This window comes from Lissotriton vulgaris, chromosome 4_1 (assembly GCF_964263255.1).
Source record: "Lissotriton vulgaris chromosome 4_1, aLisVul1.2, whole genome shotgun sequence".
Lineage (NCBI taxonomy): Eukaryota > Metazoa > Chordata > Amphibia > Caudata > Salamandridae > Lissotriton > Lissotriton vulgaris.
In genome coordinates, this window is record NC_141691.1 from 21,735,151 (window position 1) to 21,749,492 (window position 14,342).

The window sequence follows — 14,342 nt, forward strand, 5'->3', positions numbered from 1 at the left end:
GTTCAGGGTCAGTTTTCAGTTCATGGGTAAAGGGGTATTTTTAGGGTTCAGGGTCAGTTTTCAGTTCATGGGTAAAGGGGTATTTTTAGGGTTCAGGGTCAGTTTTCAGTTCATGGGTAAAGGGGTATTTTTAGGGTTCAGGGTCAGTTTTCAGTTCATGGGTAAAGGGGTATTTTTAGGGTTCAGGGTCAGTTTTCAGTTTTTGGGTAAAGGGGCATTTTTAGGGTTCAGGGTCAGTTTTCAGTTTTTGGGTAAAGGGGTATTTTTAGGGTTCAGGGTCAGTTTTGGGTTTTTGGGTAAAGGGGTATTTTTAGCGTTCAGGGTCAGTTTTGGGTTTTTGGGTAAAGGGGTATTTTTAGGGTTCAGGGTCAACAAATAAGATTGTAAAAAATTATTTTTATTATTTTCATTTATTATTTTATTATTATAATTTAATTTAAGTCGTTTTAAGTATATTTTAGTAATTAAAATTTAATATTAATTTAATTTAACACTGTTTTTAATAAAGTCGATATTTTTTACATCTATATTATTGTTAACGATATTTTGTACTCAATATTTTTGTACTTACCTGTTTGTAGATACAAACTCGATATTTTGACTGTCGATATTTTGTCAACGATATTTTGGCAAGTCGATATTTTGTCCCTCGATATTATTTCAGTGATCCAGTTGAAACAGTAGGAGTTTGTAAAGAAAAAAAACTGTGGATTTCCAGTGCTAATGATTCATTAGCAGTGATTGGTGCATTTCCATTTCTGAAAACAGAAAGTTAGGGTGCATGGATGTGTTCTTTGAAAGATGTAATTTGAATGGTCAAGGAAAAAACATTTAATGAAAGATTGCACTGGATTTGCAGGTGCACTGAGAGTTTAGAGTTCAGAGTTCAGAGTTCAAAGAAAACATTGTTGTGTGAACCTGCAAACATGAGAGGTTTTTCAGGAGGTGGTTGCTATGGAACAAAGGCAGAGAGGGCAGAGGGGGGAAGGGTTTTGATTTGAAAAAAGTGAGGGAAGAGGTTTGATTGGCTAATATGAGAGATATGTGTAATGAATATCAGCATTTCTGTGCTTTCAATAGCTGCAGCCTCTGGAGTGCATCCTCTTTGTTCTGCTGAAGACAATTTGGAGTATTTCTGAGACTGTTTTGAAACTCAAAAAGTATTTGCTAAGGTGAGAAAAGATTTCTTTAATTTAGATAGAGAATAGTATGATTTAAGGAGAAAATGATGAAGAAAGCTGTGTTTTTAAAATGTGGCTTTGTCTCAAGTGATATACAAATAGATTTTGTTTCTTTGAGAAATTTTAATTGCATATTTTGTGTAGCAATCTGGCATGCAGTGACACAAGTTATTGTTGTACATGGAGCCCATTCCATGGTTTCTTATGTAAGCTGAAACAGATATGTTGTCTTTAAAAACGATTTTTGAAAACAATTACATTTCTGGATATGTACTGCTAGAGCTTCATAGGTTGTTTGGGTCATATTTATAAGGCATTTGAGTGTCTCTGATGTTATTGTTCCCATTTTAATTGAAGAGCTTTCTCCATGGGGCAAGTTTCTTGTAAATACGCTCCCACCTGTGCTTGGTAAATTTAGATTTTGATTATGGGAGTTACATAGCCATGTTAAAAATGACCCCAAAATGGTGCAAGGGCATTCAAAAAAACGCTTTCATGTGTTTTAAGGACATTTTTAGTCATTTCCTCTTGAATGTAGGTATACAATTGATTTATATGCTGTGTTTAAAAACGATTTTTTGAAATCAATTACATTTCTGGATATGTACTGCTAGAGCTTAATAGGTTGTTTGGGTCATATTTATAAGGCATTTGAGTGTCTCTGATGTTATTGTTCCCAATTTAATTGAGAGCTTTCTTCATGGGGCTAGTTTCTTGTAAATACGCTTCCACCTGTGCTTGGAAAATTTAGATTTTGATTATGGGAGTTACTTAGCCATGTTAAAAATGTCCCAAAAATGGTGTAAGGGCATTCAAAAAAAGGCTTTCATGTGTCTTAGGGACATTTACAGTCATTTCCAACTGAATGTAGGTATACAATTGATTTATATGTTGTGTTTAAAAACGATTTTTTTAAATCAATTACATTTCTGGATATGTACTGCTAGAGCTTCATAGGTTGTTTGGGACATATTTATAAGGCATTTGAGTGTCTATGATGTTATTTTTCCCTTTTTAAATGGAAAGCGTTCTTAATGGGGCAAGTTTCTTGTAAATACGCTCCCACCTGTGCTTGGCAAATTTAGATTTTGATTATGGGAGTTACATATCCATGTTAAAAATGGTGCAAGGGCATTCAAAAAAACGTTTTCATGTGTCTTAAGGACATTTTCAATCATTTCCTCTTGAATGTAGGTATACAATTGATTTATATGTTGTGTTCAAAAACGTTTTTTGAAATCAATTACATTTCTGGATATGTACTGCTAGAGCTTTATAGGTTGTTTGGAGCATATTTAAAAGGCATTTGAGTGTCTATGATGGTATTTTTTCCATTTTAATTGAAGACCTTTCTCCATTGGGCAACTTTCTTGTAAATACGCTCCCACCTGTGCTTGGCAAATTTTGTTTTTGATTATGGGAGTTACATAGCCATGTTAAAAATGACCCAAAGATGGTGCAAGGGCAATCAAAAAAATACGCTTTTATGTGTCTCAAGGACATTTTCAGTCCTTTCATTTTGAATGTAGGTATACAATTGATTTATATGTTGTGTTCAAATAATTTTTTTGAAAACAATTACATTTCTGGATATGTACTACTAGAGCTTCATAGGTTGTTTGGAGCATATTTAAAAGGCATTTGAGTGTCTATGATGTTATTTTTCCCATTTAAATTGAAGCGCTTTCTGCATGGGGCAAGTTTCTTGTAAATATGCTCCCACCTGTGCTTGGCAAATTTAGATTTTGATTATGGGAGTTACATAGCCATGTTAAAAATGACCCAAAAATGGTGCAAGGGCAATCAAAAAAACGCTTTCATGTGCATTAAGGACATTTTAAGTCAATGAGGAAACACAGGTGATGTAATTCTGAAATGAGGAAAAGAAACTCCACATTTTTCAATTACATCACTAGTGTTTCCTAAGTATATGAATGACATTGTGCAGATGAAGTTTAGGTCTGACCACAGATTCAAAAGAGGTCTGCCCTTTGTTCAACAGTGAAGTGGACATGACTTACTTCATTGGTAGGCCTTCACATGTATTATCTCCTTTGTTTTCTTCAACAAGCGAAAATCTCATCTGCAACCGTGTGTTGGCCTCACCTCAAACAAACAAAACAGGTGATGGACCGAATGTGGATCAATGTCACACATTCACCCCAGTCCAAAGATCTGGGCCCAAACAAACCTCTAGATAGGCCACACCTTATCGTGATCCTGAATCAATCATTTAAAATGTTAGGGAGAGATTTATGATAGGTGTATGCCTGTTTTGTACCACTGTGCGTCACTTTTGTGACGCAGTGGTGGTGCAAAAGATTTGCTATGTTAAATAATAAGTAGGGTGTTAAGTTTTTGATGACTGTTATTCATTTACTGTTTGGTAATAGTGGTTAATAACATTTTTTATTATATTTTTCCACAGATGCAACTGCAGATCATTTCAAAATTTGAAAAATGCCAACTAAGAATCGAATTAGAAAGGCTAGAAAACGTCAAAGACAGCAGGATCATCTATTATTGCAGCAGTCCTCTCCCAAAAAAACCTGTCAAATCACCAAGAAAGCTCCGGGTAAGACCACGAAATCATTCATTAGAAATATTTGTAGTAAAAAAAGTATTTCAACAAAAAATGTTTCAGTCCCGAAAAAGAGAAGCAATTTAAATTGAAAGGAAAGACCAATCAAAAATGGTACTGCTAGAGCAAGAGATAACTCTGTGCATGATAGTAGAAGGAAACAACAGTTTAGGGACATTCGAAAACGAATGTTCCGCAACAGGATAATAGTTAATTTATTAAAAAACATTAAGAAAGGCCAACAGAAAGTGGCATTTTATAAGAAAAAGAAAAATGTAGAGAAAATTATTTATCATGCTTTCGAAATTAAGCGAAAGTTGTTTATTTTGGTAATCAATAGAATTAGGACACTAAACAAGGTAATTTCTGATTTCAAATCAAATAGTAGATGGAAGAGAGTAGTTAATCGTAGTAACTTTTGTGAGGTTTTTTCCGGAGAATGGATGCATAGTTCAAGTTGTGAGGCATTTTTTAATGAGGAGAGTTATTTTCAGGATTTGGTGTTTGCAGTTGACACCAGTGGTCGAGCTTATGAAGTGAAGGATGGTTGTCCAGTTGAAAAAGAACAACTTGTGACAACAGAGATAGAAGAGGTGTTAGGTAATGAGGTTTTAGAAAGACGTCCTAAAGGTCCTGTGTACATTTGGAAGTGTAGGTCTATTTGCAGTGTGCAACAGGATTCCATCAATTTGTTTTGTGATTTTGTACGGACATTTACTAAGAAAAGTTTGAAGCAGAAAATGAAGTTGTTGCAGGAATTAGATCCTTGCAGAGTGAGACAAATGACAGGTTTGCGTGGTCATTCACTGGCTTGTCTTTCCAGGAGAGTTTGCCAGAGTGTTTTTCATCATTTCAGGATGCTAGCAGTGCATCATAATAAAGTGAGGAAATTAGTGAGAATGTTGTATCATGCTAAGAGTCCAGCAATTATGCTTAAACAATTATGTGCTGCTCTTTTGCATAGTTCGGAAATAGATGTCAAGAATATTTGTGAAGAAATTGAGTTTTGTTACTTTGGAAGTAAAGATGAGAATGTTGAAATTGACCCAGAAGTAGAGGGTAATGTTGAAGATAATGTACAGGTTTCCAGTACAGATAAATTTCAAAAGGAAATTGCCACGTTTCAGATGAAATCAAGTGAGAGGCCTAATTTCACTTGTGTGTGTTGTCGACGCACTTATTACAAGAATCAGACTAAGTTAGTGGATTTATATGCAAAATGTGAAAGGGAAAATAATAGTGAATGGAAGAATTTTGCCACATACTTGATGGTAGAAAATTATTTTGATTTGGGATCGGATCAACGTGTGTGTACTTATTGTTGTAACAAATTAAACCAAAACCAGATGCCTGCTAGGGCGGTTCATAATAATCTGGAATTGGTTGAGATTCCTTCTGAATTAAATACTTATGAATCTATTTTGATTCAATGTATCCATCCCTTTCAGGCTATTGTAAGAATGGAGCCAAAGACAGGGAAGTTGCCTCCATCTGATTTACAGAGAGGATTAAAGGGAAGAGTTGTTTATTTGCCTCTAGATTTGAACAAAAACATTAACACAATTGGAGTAGAAAAAGTGGAAGAGGAACCTCTGGTTATCTTAGTTAATGGGGTTCCGACAAAGAATAAGAAAATATGGCAAGATTTAGTGGATGTTAGGAAAGTCAAAAAGGCAACATTGTATTTGAAGAAAAATAATAAGTACTATAAGAATGTATATGTTGCAGAAGAGGAAGTAAGTGATGAAGAGGATAGCGATTTGTGTGCTGGCCAAATTGAGAAAGTAGAGGCCTCTAAAAGTGAAGAAATATATGAACATTATAGTGTTCATCCTTTGTATTCCAAGGAAGTCATGGGGAATGCTATTGAGTTGTTTCCCACAGCTATTTCCAACAGGTCAAGGAGGAAGATATGATGAGCGACCTCATCAAATTCCTGCGTCTGAATACCGGACTTTACGATTGTATGCAGAAGATCCTAGGTTTCGTCAATGCATTCCCTATTTGTTTCATCTCCTGTTTGAAAGCGATCTGTCTGGACTGTCATATGCAGTGAACCACATCTTGAAAAGTGGTATACAGATGCGAAACATCTCGGCAAGTGATTTTATGCATAAAGTCAATGTCCAAGACAGTATTTTGGATTCTCACCTAATTAATCTCATGGCGTGTCAGCGTGGTACTAATGAGTACTGGTACCGTCGTCATGGTGATTTAAAATGTATGCTGTGGAATTTAGGAACTCCAACATGGTTCCTCACTCTGAGCTGTGCCGAGTATGGCTGGGAAGACTTACTTGAATTTCTACGAGAGGCAAATGGAAATATTGAAAACATTGAATTCAAGACACCTGGAGAACTGTGTTCTTTGGATCCAGTGAATGTATGCAGGTACTTCAATCATAGATTTGAAGCTATGATGTCTTTCATCACAAATAAGAAGAATCCACCTCTTGGAGAGGTGTTGGATTTCTTCTGGAGAAAGGAGTACCAAGCAAGAGGTGCTCCTCATATACATATGTTGCTGTGGATCAAGGATGCACCTAAATTTGGAACAGATCCGGATGACTTAGTGATGAATTTCATAGAACAGTATTCTACGTGTGCTGTTCCAAACGCAACGGAGAAGAAAAGCCTAAGAGAACAAGTTCTACGTTTCCAAACCCATCGTTGTGGAAAGTACTGTCGTCGTAAATTCAGAAACAAGGACAAGTTCTACACCAAATGTTGTTTCAACTTTCCACGACCGGTGATTTCTAAAGGAAGAGTGAACAGTTTGATGTTTTCTCTGCGACATAATGTGACAAGGAAATCACCCAAAATTACATACAATTTGAAAAGGAACGAAGAGTCCAAGTACATCAACGACTACAACCCAGTGATTTTGTCCATGTGGAATGCTAACATGGATATACAGTTTGTGGCTGACAACTGTATGGCTGTGGCTCGGTATGTGACATCTTACATCACCAAAAAAGAAAAGACAGAATTGAAGGATATGTGGGAGGATATTTCCCATGAAAAAAGCCTCAGCAAGAAGTTGTACAGTTTCAGTTTAAAGATGTTGTCGCATCGAGAAATTGGAGCTTACGAATGTTCTGACCGCTTGTCTTCAGCAAGTCTCTATGCCAAATCTAGGAGTATCGTTTGGGCGAGTCTTGGTCTTGCTGCAACGCGAAATCGAGTTCTAAAACCTGTCCGGGAAATTGAGTATTTGGCGGAAAAGGAGCCAAACAGTACCGACATTTTGAAGACCAACATGTTGGATACATATTATCCAAATCGAAGCAGTCAGCTTGAGAATGTTTGTCTATATGAAAATCTACAAAATTACATATTCAAGAGGAACATCAAAGAAGATATTGAGAAAGGAGTGTATGCTGTAATTGGAAGTGAGGGATGTCTGGTCAAGCAAAGAAAATGCCAATTAGTAAACCATCGAAAATTGAGTGGCGAATCTCCAGAAAAAAAGGAGTTTTTCTATTTAGCACTTTTGCAACTGTTCAAGCCTTGGCGTGCAGAAGAGGAACTGCTTGGAGATTTCCTCTGTTACGAAGACTCTTTCACTGCCGCAAAGGAGACCATAGAATGTCCTGCTTTTCCCAAATATCAAGAAATGTTGACTTTGGAAATTGAGCAGGAAGCAACGATTGCAGCCGAGATTGCCAGAGACAGTTCTCAGGACAGTCAGAGTTCTGTTTCATTGAGTCAGGATCCACTAGGAGGACCTATTATCGAAAATGAAGCTGCCACTGCTATGAATGAAGTGGAAAGAGCCATGGCACATGCTCAGGAGGATGCGGTTAACTTAGAAGACTTGGAAAAACAACTCAACGTTGAGCAGAGGAAAATATATGACGAAGTTACCAAGCAAATTGATCATGGATTAAGTCATGAGAAGAAAGAGTGCTCATGTACGTCGTTGAAGCCTGTCCGACTGTACGTGAGTGGAGAAGCGGGAACTGGAAAAAGTTTCCTTATTAAAGCAATTTCTTGTTATTTGCAGGAAAGGACTGAGTCATCGCTGTCTTGTGTTGTTACCGCTCCTACTGGACTGGCAGCACATAACATTAAAGGTATTACTTTGCATCGTCTACTGATGCTGCCAGTGGAGCATGACAGCAAATTACAATACCACAAGTTATCTGGGGATGCTTGTTGTGAAGTTTCAAGAGTCTTGAGGAAAATGAAACTTCTTATCATTGACGAAGTAAGCATGGTTTCCAATGTCATGCTTGCCTTTGTGCATTTGAGAATGCAAGAAGTTCTTAAAACTGAGTATGATGTGTTATTTGGTGGCAAACACATCATTGTTTTCGGAGATCTTCTGCAGTTGACACCAGTAAAAGGACAACCTGTGTTCAAAATACTCACGCATGAAGATACCAGGAAGTGCCTAGGGAGCATTGGCAACGTCAATATATGGTTAAACTTCAATTATGCTGAACTGCATGAAAATATGCGTCAGGGAAAGGATGAAGATTACAAGAATATTCTACAAGATATTAGAATTGGAAAAGTGACCGAGCATGGGAAAGAAGCTTTAAATGCACGATTACTGTCAAATTTATATCCAGAACAAGACGTTGTGCCTGAGAATATTTTTCAGAAAATTACTGAGAAGAAATCCGGAATATGTTTGATGCCAACTCTTGCAGAATGTGCCATCTTCAACAACAAAATGTTGAATTTAGAAAAGCAAGAGATTGTGAAACTTGAAGCTATTGACAGAATAGAGCATATGGGAGCAACAATTATTTTGTCTGAGAATTTGAAATCAAAATTGGATTCATTAGAGAAGACTATATCTAAAACAGCAGGTTTTGAAAAGACTTTGAATGTGTGTTTAAATTGCCGAATCATTTTGAGAAGGAATTTACATGTTGAAAGAGGTCTGGTAAATGGATCAATGGGTAATGTTGTTGATTTTGAGAGATACAAAAGTAGAGATGGAATTGAATTTTTAAAAATTAAATTTGATGGCATTGAGGAAGTACAGCTAATTGGTCGTTGTTCTGCTAGGTTTTTGCTTGTTAAAGACTTATATGTTCGCCGTAAACAATTTCCTGTTTGCTTGGCATATGCGGTGACAATCCATAAATCGCAAGGTTTAAGTGTAGATAGTGCATTGGTAAATATTGGCAGTTCTGTGTTCAAGGAGGGTATGGCATATGTGGCATTGTCACGAGTTAGAACTTTATCGGGATTGTACTTGATTGATTGTGATGTCACAAACATTTGTGCGGATCTAGATTGTGTTAAGGAATACAATAGGTTAAGAAGAGAGTATGCGCCACATTTGCCACAATATCCTTTGTTTGAGAAACGTGTGGTAGGCCGGAAACAAAGAAATATCAGTAATAGTAGGGAGGTTGTAGCAAAACGCCCAAAAGTCGATGAACCGAAAATTGTAAGCAGAAAGAAAACGGATTCTGTTGAAGATGTTGTCGGTTTTCAATTTGAAAACAGTTCTGGTGTCAACTGCTATGCAAATGCAGTGGTTAATGTTCTCTTTTCACTAGAGACTTTAAAAGAACAGATTGTGTTCAATTCGGAACAAAGTTTATGCTGTTTGTTGAATTCTGTGTTAGAGAAATGTAGCACTGATCGAACAAAAGTAGAAAGTGTGTCTGAAGTTCGTTATCTGTTAGATGAATGTTCAGGTCAAACAGACTTCTCTGAAAATAATCAGCAGGATTGTCAGGAGTTTTTAAAGTATATGCTTGATGTATTGCAAGATGAGGGTGTAGACCATATATAGTTAGGAATTAGCATTTACAAAACCTTGAAAATTCAATGAAAAAACCATAGGTTATAGACCATATATAGTTAGGAATTAGCATTTACAAAACCTTATTTTACTCACACAAAACCATAGAAATTCGCATATATAGTTAGTTGCAATAACTATATATCGCGCACCCGTAATCCACTGCTGATGATGTCACATATTACATCATTCATGACATGGTCAGTGACATCACTGATGACATCACTGATGACATCTCAAATGACATCACTGATGACATCACTGATGACAACATCCAGTGACTGTATGTTTCTGTAAAATTAAAATATGTCTTACATATTGAAGAATGAGTGGATGTATAAGTGTCTGGATGAAGGATTTAGTAGGTGCGTGACTGACTGAGTGAGTGAATAAATGTGTCTTACTGAATGCATGGATTAGTGACTAAACTGTCTGAAAGTGTGCATCAATATGTCTGTTGTTGTGCAAACTGCTGCATGGTTTGATCAGTAGCTATATGAGTGGCTATATGGGTTATTGATTGGTTGCCCAAGTATTTGTATGGAAGACTGAGTGTGTGTGTGGCTGGCTGGGAGGTGTGTGACTCTGTGCACATCAATGTGTACTTGTATCAGTAATTGTATAAGAGAGTAAGTATGTGTTAGTATATGTTTGAATAAATAAGGTGTTCTGTGTTTAACTGTATAGATGAGGAAATCGAAGTGTGATTGATTATTTACAGGACTGACTAGGTGTGTGAGTAACTCTATGGATGAGTGGCAGTGTTTGAGTGTCTGCATAGGTGTATGAGTGCATATGATAGTGTTGTAATAATGAGTGACTGTATGTATGAGTGATTGTATGGGTGAATGAGTGAATGTGTGTGTAGACGTAGGAATCAGTGAGTACGTATGTAGTAACTGGTATTGGTGTGTCAATGGTTCTTAAAATGAAACTCTGTATTTAACACTGGGTGTAACAGAGGTTATATTAGAGTTTAAGGAGGTGCATTGTATTATCACATCAATTATATCATCAGTGATGTGATTATTGATGTCAAATAAGATGTCATCAGTGATGTGATCAGTGATGTCAATTGAGATGTCATCAGTGATGTCATCAGTAATGTAATTTGAGATATCATCAGTGATGTCATCAGTGATGTCATTTGAGATGTCATCAGTGATGTCATCAGTGATGTCATTTGAGATGTCATCAGTGATGTCACTGACCATGTCATGAATGATGTAATATGTGACATCATCAGCAGTGGATTGCGGGTGCGCGATATATAGTTATTGCAACTAACTATATATGCGAATTTCTATGGTTTTGTGCGAGTAAAATAAGGTTTTGTAAATGCTAATTCCTAACTATACATGGTCTATAACCTATGTTTTTTTCATTGAATTTTCAAGGTTTTGTAAATGCTAATTCCTAACTATATATGGTCTATAACCTATGGTTTTTTCAGTGAATTTCAATGGTTTTTTAATAGCAAATATCAAAAGCTGTCAAATGTCAAGTACGTGATAGGTAAAAACATTTTCGTGTTTATGCACGCTAACGTGCTTTGAACGCTGCCCCCCCTCTTTTCTCTTAGTAGTACTCTCTCTTTGCAGATAGTGAAGGGTAGTTAACGCAGGCCTTTGCCCCGTTGTAATCCGTCGTGCCTGCTGGTCTCTCCATTTGATTGATTGTTATCCAAGCATTTACTGTTTTAGAATTGATTCTCTTTGGTTCATTCTCTGTTTACAAACAAGCACAGAGTCGCAATACTCTGTTTAGTCTTTGCAGATAGTGAAAAATCGTGTAAAAAAACAAAAGTAATTGAGCAACATCAGTAGGCCACTAATGGGATCTCTTTTTGACCTCGCTAAAATAGAATCATTAGGAACAACCCTTCATGAGAAATACGAAACTAGTGAGATGAACTGAGCTCCACACCATGATGGCTGCAAGACAGCTCGGCTCTGCCACCCACCCCGCCCAAAATAACGATAAACTCTATGCAAATATTATAAATATATACAACACACCAGCAAAGTAACAGGGTAAAACATTTTATTAAATAACTATTTACATAACTATTTCATACTTTTTGTTGCCTGATCCGGCTAGCTCAATCGATCGAGCATGAAACTCATGCACTCTGATAGCAAGCGTTGCTGCTGATGCTATGCAGACAAAAACTGGTTTTCAGTTTGTACATTCTTCAAGATTTTTCCATCCAAGGCTGGTTGAGAGTTTGTAGAACGATGGCTTCAGATTTTCAACATACGGTATGGTGGCGCGGACTGGGAGGGGGCGCTTGGCTCCTGCCCCCTCCCCAAGTCGTGTTGCCCTGGTGTGGCCTAAGATCGCACCCGACATAGGCGGCCGGCTCCCGGGGTCCAGCGGAACTTTTTGCCTTTTGATGACTCTTCCATTCTGGACCTTGTCCCACAATCCGTTTGACCGGAAGACACGCTGTAGTGGGGCGCCCCTTTACCATTTCAGTTGCCATTCTGCCCGCTTTTGCTACACTGTGCCTCTTCCGCCATTCAGCTGTTTACCGCCCGCTCTTGCGACTACAGCGTCTCGCTCACCATGTAGTTGAGTTGCTTCCGCTCTTGCGATGCAGAGATAGGCGGCTGCCACAGGACTCTCAAAATGGCGGCCGGCTCTTCAGATTTGGGCGTGGTCCACTAAAATGGCCCTGGGACACCTTGAAACTCGGACGCTTGTCTGCTAGGGCTTGGGCCCCATTCTCGAAAGCGTCCCCTCAGCCTTGAAGATTCTACAAAAGTCTTGTGGGCCCCCGACTCCCGCAGGCTTCTGGTGGGGAGCGGCTGCCATGATTGCTCGTGAAATGGCCACGACTGAGCTACGAGATGGTGACGCTCTCATGCTGACGCCAGCTTCAGTCTGAAACATCCAGAAACACTGTAGACTACCAATTCGATCAGTTCCGGTAGCGCCCCAAAGTGACCCGGTAGAGAAGAACTTGCCCTCCCCTCTTTGACTGATGGTTCTTGTTGCCTGTCCCTTCTGTTGTCATTTAACAGAACTTTTTAGACTGCTGAAAGGGGTTGTGTTCTGACCGCTGGTTGGTGGAGACATTTTGACTATATTCTGGACCTACGTTGTCGCGTAATGCGTTATATGACACGCCGCGTTAGCGCACCCGGAAGTGCCCCGGTGCGCGAAGCGCAGCTTCCCGGAAGTGATCCGGGGCGCGGCGCGCAGCGTGTAACGTAAGCATAACAGGTCATGTGACTTGTTAATAAAACTTTTCATTGGTTCATTTTACTTTTGTTATTCTAATGATGAAAGGCTTGGTCATATGACCTAAAAATTACGCTTTTTATTGCTTTCGAACATTATTTTTTCTTAAACATATATGTTATAATGTTCCAGGCTAATGTACTGTCCCGGAAAATTCACAACTGTCCTGCAAGTAAAATATATTCCTTTTTCGAGAAAAAGGGCGTTTCTACGTCCTATGACGGAGCCGTTGAGCAAAAGAGGCTCGGCCTGCTGTCTTAGTCGCCGATACGCCTGAATATCAGATTCTTATCGATCACTTTATGTTGCAGGAGTAGAAAACACAACAGCCCTTGACCATTTATCTTTACTGCGTTCCTGCGTATTATACCTTTTATCCATCATGTAATTGGACTGCTTTATTTCACTTGCCTTTTACTGATTCGAAAACAGTGACTAAAATTAAAAAAATTTACCAATGTAAATACTACTACCATGTTTTGTTTTAAAAACCTTTATTGTGAAAATGTCAGTATACAAATACGGGCCTATAACCACGTGGGCCGGCCACGGAGCAAACTGCAATCGTATATGATGAGGAGACATTTACACTGTAGAGGAACGTAACGAGCGGGCCATTAGGTTGCAAGAACTAAGGTGTCTAACAGTTGCGGAATCGGTGGACGTACATTTTGTAATTCAAATACGACAGGGCCACTTACAATAAAATGATCTAGATATACATTTGCGGGCAAGTACCATGGGTGACGTTAATTCGAACTTTCAATAGTACAGTAATCAATAACACATCAGAACTTAATATCAATAGGGATGTCGAAATATTCAATCAATTCTCGTCCCCGCCCGCCATGTGCTTCAAAACTGCATACGTATCTCGTGATATCAAGGTTGTGCAACCAGTACACAACAAGGAGTTACGAGTCCCATTTATACCGGCGCCATTTTGGGCGAGGCCGGGCAGGTCCAGGATATAGTCAAAATGTCTCCACCAACCATCGACTATGATGATGTTCGTAAGCTCTATTTATTAGAGTAACACTCATCTGTCCACATGAAATTAATTTGCCACAATCTAAACATGTCATTTTAATCTTTCCAAAGTTCTTCTGAATATTTGGGACCGTTTCCCTTGCCTCTGATGCTGTCAGTGCCACTTCATTGGTGGATGTACTGGCAGGTCGGGGGTTGTCCACCAAATCTCTCATTTGTGCAGCACTATAATTAATCAGTGCCACCTCTCCATATGACGATGCATGGCATAATTACCATAACTATATTTCGGCTCATTTGCGCCGCCTCCCCCCCCCTTAGGGCACCCCACGCCGACTTCCGGCGCAGCATTGTAGGATGGCCACACCAGTGCGGTAACTTGCTGGACACCACCTCGTTGCCAACCGGATCTCAGCGCCTTGTGGTGTCTTCCATTCAGAAAATATTGTTGGCAGCATTTTGAAAGGAAAGATAAACAGCCGTTCTCCTAGTAAGTCTCACATTGTTACATTTAGGAAGAATGTTGAAGAGTAGTATGTTGAAAATCTGAAGCCATTGTTCTACAAACTCTCAAC